We start from the raw sequence: 11,104 nt of genomic DNA, 5'->3' as shown, positions 1-11,104 counted from the left end.
GATATTTCCATCAATTAACTTGAATATTACAAAATATTTAGGAGAGAAAAAGGTAAATACAATAAAATCAAATGTCTAAGTACCTTCTTGCATAAACAAAATCATTTCAATTGACATCACATTGTTTCACTATCAAATGTAAAAACCACTTTGTATCATCTCATCATTATATATGAAGTGATAATATGATGAGAAAAACAATAGTTTGACTGAAAACATGAATCACCATTCAATTAACAGGGGAGCTAACATGATGGCAAATGTAGCAGCACAACTAACATTCACAGGGTAGGTTTATGACTAAAGTAAAGCATTAAAATTTTGTCTTTTAGGGCTAACTTCCCCCCACACAAATCAATCTCAATGCTCTCTTTTGCACATTCAACTAATACATAGAAAAACCCAAATCAAGAAAACATTTACTTATGATATAAAGCCAAGCAAACATTAATACAAGTCAACAAAATCCAATCTTTCAACTTCAATCATTTTCCACTTAAATTGTTCCCATTTCAACAATTATTATCTACTACCATTGACAAAATGTGTTTGAAATCTACCACCACTGGATCGAGTGGATCGAGTGGTCGACTAAAGTCCGAGATTGTGTCTTTGGTTTAAGAATTTCGTCTGGATCCGAACAAAATGCTCCGTTTGTTACAAACCGACCCCTGAATTTGAGTTTAAGCAATTGAAAGAGCAGCCAAATTTGTTTTATAAATCTTTCTCCATAAGAAGGATATTTTTTTGTCTAATGTAAGATCGAATGCATTTGTGGTACGAGAAGTCAATCCATATACCATCTGTTCTCACAACATATAAGCACCTTGAGTTTCTGAACTGTGGATGCCGATCAACCTTAAAAAAAAACATAAATAAATTCGAGTCAAAAAATTTGATATGGGTCTACATAACAACTGTTATGGGACAATAATGGGTCAAGATTTCTAAGGACAAAGACTTTTGAGTGAAATAGACAGGCAAAGATCATTGTCAAATAAATCAACAACTTTATTTGATGTTTAGTAAGTTGGATTAAGAAGGGACTATGATTAGCAATAAAGAGTGTATAGCTATCAAATGTCAAGGTTTGGTGATTAACAATGAGGAAGACCAGTTCTTACCTACATGTGGACTTAAAAGAGTAAAAGATTTGTTTGTTTAATGAATCCAGTTTGTAACACAATAATGTGACAAAGATCAAGCATTCCATATAAACCAAGTAAATTGATCATACATGTGTTTTTCATATATAAAATTATATGTTTGTTTAATAAATCAAGTTTGTTACACATCGTTTGTCACTATTCTTTTACCTTATTCTAGTAACTTTTGTACTACAAATGAAGCATGAATGCAAGCTTAGAACTTGCATCATTCTTACACTTATACAGGTGTTTTCTTCTTTCTCTCCTTTTCTCATCTTACTAAAAGTCTCTTTTGGTTATGCTTTTTTGATTGTTAGGTTTGTCCATTTTGAGGGCTTTGTTGTGTTGTATGGTTTTGGTTCCATAAGATGTATTTTTTCATTGCGCTTGGCTCGCCTTTAGATGGCCTTGTGGTTAGTTTAGGTTTTTTCGCTTTCTAGTTGCGAGACGTGCCGGAGTTATCGTGTAGTGTTTGATAGGATCTTTCATCGATTGATGAAAGTTCTTTGGTTTTATAAGTTTACGTTCTTTTTGCCAAAAAAAAAAAGAACAACCAAATTATAATACATTATTAGCGCGAAAGCTTCATATAATCAAGGTTAACTCAAGCAATCACAAGAAGTATTGTAAACGACATCTGTTGCGTTCATTGCGATGCCCGCTGCGACGTTTTGGAGACTAGCCCGTCTCGACCCAGTCCCGTCGTCTAATAAGTACGTCAACGGTCAAAAGGTGGGTCAAATGCGGGAAAGGTTGGGTCAACGCTTGCCAAAAGTAAAAAATTCGGTTAAAAACGGTCATAAGTCTATCAAATCGATCAAAATTGGCGTACTTTAGTATGTTACTATTTTGTATTATATTAAGATAATAGCGATTGTAAGTACAAACTGATCAACGAAGGTTTTTTGGCTTTAATATATGTGTGTATATATTTATATATTTAAAAGTCAATGTCAGTCAACGTCCGCCTCGAACCACGTCTTGACGTTTTAAAGTCCCAACCGCTATAATCATAATCATCAAAAAGAAATATAAAAAATTTATCATACACAACAACAACAACAAAACCCAATACCACATGAGTGGTGTATTGGGAAGGTGAGATGTAGATAATCATTCCCTTATCATACACACTTAAAAAAAAAAAAAATTATACTACCAACATCTTGGACTACTAACTATCTATCTAACTTCTATGATTTATGTTACTAACATTTACATTGTATACTAACATTTATATTTATATTATCTAACTTGTATGTTCACTAACATTTATTTATGTATACTAACATTTATATTTATGTTATCTAACTTTTATTAAGTTCACTAACATTTATATTTATTATGTTATCTAACTTTTATTTATGTTTACATACATCAATTTATGCAACTAATCATTATTTACTTTATGCATACTAATGTTTACCACACGCGATGGCCGAATGGATTCGTCGTAGGAATTTTCTCCTAAGGGACGATAAGACTTTAATGGCTCGTCCCAGGAAATGATTGGGTAGGTGGATCTGACATCGCGCTCGGACCCCGTCAGTAAATCATAATCGTCGTTCAAAGAAAACATAACGGTTGTTAACGTCAACTGACGACGTTACAACAACTATATTACTAGCCCTTTGAATATTATATGATAGAATATCCAAGTGCAGTATGGAAAAAGCTCAAACATAGATAAGATATTGCTATCAAGAAATAGTGGTGATCCGTGAAGAAATAAAATTGAAGATGTAAGCAAATACTCTTATAAGAACCTAGAGATTCTTATTAATGATCTGGTAACATGGATCATTTGTCTAGTATTTGCTGAATACATCAACATCTTGTTTAGCTCAACAAAAAATTCACAAAAAAGGGAAACCAGGGTGAATCTATTGAATAACATGATTAAGTAAACACTCAGCTAACTTCCAACTTAAGTTTCTAAAATATCCACCTTGTTATGTGTCACTCCTAAAGAAATAATTTTAGAATATAAGATAACAAAATTTATAAGGCCTTATCCTTTATGTACTTCGCATTGCAGCTTGTTTGCATGTAATATATTTTGATTATGTTATTGAAGCATTTACTCATTATTTACTTCTCTTATTTGAAGTTCTAATATGGATCTGCTGAAATACATCAATTAAATTGTGGAAATCTTTATATTGCAGACAATTGTACTACACACGCTATACTCAAATCTCAAAAGTATTACACTGATTTGAAACTGACGGAAAAGACTATACACAGACTTGATTAAAGGGAGGGGAATGACAAGATTCCTATTACCAAATGGTACTGAGTTTTTGAATAACGATACCTTAATTGTTATGAAAAAATTGTGGCATAAAGTATTTTGTATCCTTTTTCCTTTGTGTCATCGTTTATTATTTATACTCCATTGTTTTGTTTGTTTATTCATATTGAGTTGAGTCCAAGCTTAACAGGTTCTAGAACCATGCTTGGAAATAAAAAAGGCTTTTGTCCATCGATAAACTATGACAGATATCAAATCTACAATTCTTGGGCTCAACTGGGTCTAACTGTAATGGCTTGTTTTTAGCCAGACAACAAGCAAGTCAAAAAGGTCTATCTAATCGAAGCTGGCCCATATTAGTTTGTAATAAGGTAAGCCCACATGTACTTATTTTTGATAGAAGAGAGATGAATTGGATGTTAAAAGTGGTTGATTTTTGACGCATCGTACATGTGCCGGGCTTCTATAGTGGCAAGACTCATGTTAAAGGTTTTTTAGTGGCTAGTGAGTGCGAATACATGTGAAAGTCATCAGTTTCATGTTTGGTTTAACAGCCCGTGTACGCTAATGTGAAGATCGACATTTATTAGTTTTTAAGTGCTATCTTCAAGTGTATTTGTTCTTATAGATCGTATATTTAGTCTACTGAGGTTGTATAATGAGCTTATATTTAGTCAAATGGGTAAGAAAAGCTTGTAAACCCATTTTGACACCTTCATGTTCTCCATGATTTTTCATTCATTCATGAAAAATCATTTTTATTTAATTTCAGTTTTTTGCCAAAAAATAAAAAAAATAAGGACTCGAATCATGTTCATTATGTAAGTATTTAATATCAAGCATCCCTTTGCTACCCTTCAAACAGTTCTTCCAAGTGCCATATAATGACAGTCGACTATCACTACACCTTAATGGTCAAGGTCTAACCACCTACAATATGTACCTATAAGGCTACATTGCAATCATATCTTAAAATATCAAGTAGAGCATTTCAAATTTTGTGTCATGGCTTAACAATCAATATAGACAATCAACTTTCTACTCAGTTATGTGAAACCAAATGAACAAGAAATGGGAATGATTGATATAAATAGAGAGCGTCCAAGAAACCTTTAGGTACTTGTATCAAATGGTAAACAAAACCTTACAAAAGATAGAATACAACTTACCATAATAGAATCAATGCCAGGCCCAATCTTATCTTCATAATCAGGATGATAAGCAAGAACCTTATCCACCACCGTTTTCTCGTCTGTTGGTGTAAGTCGATCTCCGTCCATATACCTAGTAACAAAAAAGACAATAATAGGATACATTTATATAACAATGAAAATAAGTAGATTAAAACATGCAATATTAGAATATCATAGAATATCAACAAAGCATATATATACAAGTATCTCCGAGTTTGCATAAGTATAAAAGGAATCTATTGTGAGAATTATGTTTATATGTTGAATTGTTGATATGTTGATTATTGTCATCATCATGGACGATAGAACAGGGATAGCACTGAGATTTTTTTCTATTAGACATGGCATTTGTTAAAGAAAATTACCGGAGAACCTCAACCAAAAGGTTGTGAATTCAATTCTCGATTGAGACAAAAGTGTATAATGGGAGTGTGACTCTCTATCTTTAAGAAATTAACACTTCGAAAGACTCTGAGTACTATATGAATAATGACACCACTATGCACTTTAGCGAATCCGTTATAAGCTCGTGAAAAACTTATACATCACTGTTCATCTAACACGTAACCAAGGTTGCAAAAATTGCTAATCGGGGAGTTTTTGGTCGGGATCTTGGAGAGAGTAATCATTCAACTCGAGGAGTAATCGGATGCTGACAAAATTTGACTTTGAGAGATTAATCCCAATTAATCTGATTAATCCCCGACTATGACCAATTAATCAGACGTTGACCGAGTAATCGGATATTGACAGAATTATCTCGAGTAATCCCCACTAACCCAGGGCAGGTGGGGGCTTAGCAAACGACACGTACTTTGGGGCTTGCTTGTCTTTCTCTCGCACCTCTCAGTCACGCTAGAAAGTCGTCCATTAAGGCCTTCCTCATTGTCGTGCACCGGGAAAAGACTCTAGCGAAAGCCCGATCCAGCTATATCGCGTGAGTGAAGAAGGGCAATGCTACTTTTAAAGCTCTTTCGTCGAGTGCGTTATCATGACAAGACTCGAGGAAGAGTTCCCGGCTAACTTCGCGTCACCAGCTGCGAGGGTTGATCGAGAGATGACTGTTGCTCAATTTGAACCTCTCCAAAACCAAGTAATCGCCGATTACTCAAGTAATTCTGAATATACAACACTACAACTAACTATGCCATTACTCGAAATTTAAAGGAGCTAAAAGTAAAAGTAGGGGATAAAATATAATGATAGTTTAGTGTGTTTTTTTAGAATGGCAAATTTTATTAAAGCTCTAGCAAGAAACTAGAGCAAAACAATAGAGATTACATCAATGAGCTAGAAAGCCACAAGTTCCAATTAGAAATAACTTTACTTCTAAAAGATAACCAAGAAAATGAGAGTCTTCTAATTGAGTCAAATAAATCTCCACAAAATTACCGAGAAAAGAACTCCATTGCGATAACTCCACAAAATCCAAGTTGGTGTAGCCATAACCACATAAAGACGACATTTAATATTATCATAAACATTCCAATTATCGTACGAACTTAATCAATCACTCCATCACGAAGGTATTATTAGAGTTAATCAATTTACCTTCCACAATAATATAATTATAATTATCTTCACACCAAGTTCTTTCCTTTATAAAATATCAATGATCCCTCACCGAAAACAGACCACCAGAAAAAGCTCTCGCCAAATTACAAGAATAATCAAACGAAAATTACCGCACATGGACTTGATGCGAAAAATATCAAGCCTTGTCATCTTAGTCTCCTGGACGCCAATAAATTGGATACAATTTTTATTACACAACTCCATTCTCCAACCTCTTTTTGTACACGTTTTACTTTCTTGAATATTGATAGGGAGAACCTTCGTGGGATCAACACATCAATCCCAACCTATTTGGCTAACGCCGAAAAAGATTTCCTGCAATCAGGCTCATTATAACCAAGTTTAATGCCCATTTCAACCATCTTTTCAATCTCATCGGATGAGTTTTGTTCACGAAATTCACTGGAAGATGAACCACAATTGAATTGAAGAGAACTTTATAATTTGGAACCTCCTCAATCATAGCCACTTATTTTCCAACAGATGTAATACCTTGACTTCCATTATTGTTCACTTCTGCTTCGAATTGATCATTTTCACCAGTGAGATCCACATCGTGTTCCTTATTTAAATCAACAGATTCATCAAGAAGATCATCATCATTAAAACCATCCTCATAGTTTCAACTTCTTTGACTTTCACAAATACAATCTCCCTTAAATTTTCAATTTCATGAAGATCTTCATCTTGTAAAGAGATTGATCCATTCGATTGATCAGAGACAGAAATTGATTGTTCTTTAACCACTAAAGCATATAAACCGTTTTTAGTTCCAGATGGTCGAGGATCATTATTTATGAATCTATATTGAAACACCTTCTCCTTACTGGGCTTATCATAGTAATACACCTTTTTCAACCCTTTTTGAAATTTTAATACCGAGAACTATAACTTTAATCCACCCAAATCAGAGAGAGTAATTTTGCCACATTAATAAATGACATAATCACAATTTAAATTCCAATTCTTTTCAAGTTCTAATGTATTTTCAGTTTGATTACAGATAAGAAAAAACTACACAAACAAATGAACAATTATAACGCTTATCATTGTTGTTGGGCCCTATGTAACTTTCTATATAGTATAACAATAGCTTCCTAACATTAACAGCATTAATCAATCAATTCAATGAATGTATTAAACAATGGCACACAAATAAAAATACACTACAAAGATTAAAAAATATATATACACAATATATATGAATACCTGTCAGAATGAAGGATATGTTTGATAAGAAGATTAATTGCGCCAATATCTAAAAACATTTGGGCCTTATGATCTTTCCATTTACAATAATCAGGATCATTTTCCAGATTATGGTTCTTTGATAGTGGATTACGTTGTTGTCGTTTTGTGTCAAACAATAAGGATGGTTTTTTATCATCATGTGTAGTAGGAGTATTAGGTGGTGGATTGTTAATTGGGGGAGGGGATTCGGAGGCGGTTGTGGTGTGACAGGGTCGTCGTATGAGTAGAGAGACGGCGGCCGGAAGCGTTGTATGGAGGTGAAGACGGAGGTGAGGGAGGAATTTAGTTAAAAGTGACGGTTGTGCTCCGGCAGCCATGGTCGTTGGAAATGGATGTGGAGGAGCATCTGCTTTTTCTTCGGCTACCCTTTCTTCATTCACGTTTTGTATTATTTTTTTTTTTTAAATAAAATAAAATAATTTTTTTATTTACTTATTTTAGAAAATAGAATTAAACTTTAAAATTAATATTTGGGTACTTAGAACTAGAGTTGTGCGGAACTTGACTCCGACTCGAGATGAGGCGAAACTAATCGAAAGGGATTAAACACTAAAAAAAAATCTTATTTTTTCGTAATTTATTTTTAGTGTAAAATTTATTTTTCCCCGAAATTGTGCCGGGACGGATACCCCATTTTGTCCTATATATGTTCCGCCTCTGCTCTTTGGGTAAATAAACTACAGAGAACTCGTAAAGTTGATGGCATGGTGGTCAAATTGATTATGAAGAACCTGAAAGGCAAACACGCAATCGGGAAGAGTAAGTAGTGCTTGGTAGCTCTTTGTTGTTGATTTTTGTTTGTTGTTTTTGATAGTTTTATGCGTTTGTAATTTAGGTTCTCTTTGTTAGTTGTAGTTTGTTTGGTACGTTATATTATTATATTTTCTTATGTTAGTTAGGATCAGTTGTAGTTAATGGAACCTATTCGTTAGATCTATTTTATATAATCTTCGTTATTTTTTGAGAAGTTTTCATCAAAAAATACAAGCAGCAGAAAAATAAAACAAATGCAAACCGGATTAACTAGGCTCAAGACCAGAAAACGTCATTAACTCGTTATCTACACGCGAGCCTAACCAAGTGCAATTCCTGCGATTTGTATAGTTTTCGTTATTTTGCTATAAAAAAAAGAAGAAGAAGAAGAGAGAACTTGTAATATTTTACTATTAATTTATGAAAGCTAACAAATTATTGTAACGACCCTGGAAATTCCAACTTTTAATTAATAATTGTTATTATTAATACTTGTGATTTAATGAATGTATGTTATTACATTTACTTGTTACCACGATTGACTTTACATGCCCGACACGTCTTTGTGACACACGAACATTTCACGAATAATATTTTCAGATATTATTTACATTCATGATTAATTGTTATTAATCATTTTTAATTAACTAAGTTTACTAGTTAATTACTTGGGCTTTATTGGATTAATTTGTTAATTAATGGAACTTGGGCTTTTATTAGTGATTACTGGGCTTAGAAGCCCACCCTACATCTTTGATGGATTAATTAGCCCATTACACTCATGTAAGTATTACTTAGACTTAACTAGATTGTTTTGTGCACATGGAATCTAGTTACATGTTACTTCCCATGCAAACACATCTTATAACCATCTTTTTAAGCCTTTACATGTAAGAGTCTAGTGGACTAATCCCTTCCCCTCTTGGTTGTGTAAACCGTCAGCTTTGGGTAGCAAAGGGAGGATTCAAATTTTTTTTTGTAACTTATCTACTAGCTCTCTCTCATTACACTTCACTTTTACACAAAAAAAAAAAAAAATAATAATAATAAAATAAAATACTTCACATTTCCTCTCAAGGTTTTCTCTCAAATTGTGAGTTCCTTGCAAGACTTTTCTCTCTTCTTTTCTTTGTCAAAACCGTAGCCTAGCTACATAATCATCATCATCTTTTGTTCTTTGTTGTTGTTTAATTTCGTGTAGTTGTTAGTTGTTGTTGTTTACTTACTAATTATTAAGAATCAAACTTGTTAGTTTGATTCTTCATATCAACTTGTTCTTACAAGACATACAAGAACATAAACCTTCTAGTTTATGTTCTACACTTAATGCTTTTAAAAGATTGTAAGTTCATGTGTTGTAAAACCATACTTGAAGTTCATGTTATAAACTTAAAGTTTACTTCCTTAAAGATCAAGACTTTGGCTTGAATCTTTAAAAGTATGAACAACCATGAACTTATTTACTTATAGATTTAACTTACTTCTTCATTTTATGTACTTTAAAGTTGTGATTTGGTCAAGTATTACTAGTTAATCTTGATCTCATATTTCTTGAAACTAAAAGTTAACTTTGTAAGTTCAAGAACATGGAAGTATAACTTTTTAGTTATAACTTCCTATACTTGTGATGGATCTAAGTTCTATAGTTTATGGTCTACTTATTTTGTCATAAACAAAAGCTTGTAAGCTTACATACACTTTACTAGTTGAAAATCTAAGTTTTGTAGCTTATGGTTTCATTAAAGTAAAGATTCAAGTGTTATTACTTAGGATTTAACTTAATAACTTTAGATCTAGACCTTTGGATCTTGGATCTTCATGATCTAACTAAGAACTATGTTCTACAACTTAAAATCTTGATTAGTTAGTTTACTTTCAAGTTTGTAGTTCAATATTACTTTTATAGTTCATGTATGTGTCGGATATAAGATTTTGATGTAACTTTAGTTCATCAAGCTACTTGCAACACTTAAATGAGTTGTGCTACATGTCTTAGACTTACAAAAGTGTTATGATGGTCAAACCTTGGTTAAGATGATGCAAATACATCAACGAGTTGTACACTTGAAGCTATATGCATCAAGGATGAGAACCGTGATAAGCATCGAGCACCAAGAACCCATCGGAACCTACTGTTTACTGTTTTCTGGAACAGACCCGATTACCTGGGCTACTGTAAAGTTGATTTTCAGTTAGCTCTGTTCGAGTAGATAATTTTTCGTTTAAGACTCGTCTTAATCCGAGTTACGGTTTAGGATCTATGACCCTCCGAGTGTCACTATGTCCTTTAACGTTGTGCTGAAAATTCTGACCTACTCGCAGTTAGACCGTCGTCACGGTCAAACGAAGACGAGTTTGATTCTGTAATTTTTACCACAATTAGAGGACTCATATACGGAGCCATGGCCACTGGTCTCACCTTATTTCAGTAGGTATGGAGGCCGTGGTGACTGACCGAAGTCAGCCTTTGTTTTAAACTCTTTTCTAGAATGAAACTTACGTTACACCTTTTGTTTGATGATGAATGATGATGACCATTAAGACCTAATTTACATACATTTAAACCTATTGGGACGATTTACTGACTTAGTAATATTTGACTTAGGTTAAGGACTTTCCGGACCTACACACTTGCTTACTTCCCGACTCGACTTTACTACTACTTTACCACTGTGAGTTATAGCATCCCTTTTTACTTTAACTATTTTGGAAACTGAGAATACATGCGCATTTTACATTTTACATACTAGGCACGAGTACTTAAACTTATATATGTGTGGGTTATACAACGGCATAAACTTTCCCTTTAGCTCGGTAACGTTTAGTCATTGGTTTTTGAACCGGTGAACGCGAATCTTAGATATGGATCCATAGGGTTTGACATCCCCACTCGGCTAGTCGCGCTAGCATTTAACGAGTGTTTAATACTT

General features: G+C 33.5%; 1 pseudogene; it reads right to left on the bottom strand.

Moving 5' to 3' along the window:
• Nucleotides 1–329: 329 nt before the first annotated feature.
• Nucleotides 330–7,787, bottom strand: LOC139867605 (uncharacterized; annotated as a pseudogene).
• Between the last annotated feature and the right edge of the window lie 3,317 nt (nt 7,788–11,104).

The sequence above is a fragment of the Rutidosis leptorrhynchoides genome, chromosome 9 (assembly GCF_046630445.1).
Source record: "Rutidosis leptorrhynchoides isolate AG116_Rl617_1_P2 chromosome 9, CSIRO_AGI_Rlap_v1, whole genome shotgun sequence".
Taxonomy (NCBI): Eukaryota; Viridiplantae; Streptophyta; class Magnoliopsida; order Asterales; family Asteraceae; genus Rutidosis; species Rutidosis leptorrhynchoides.
This window is presented reverse-complemented; position numbering and strand designations above follow the sequence as displayed.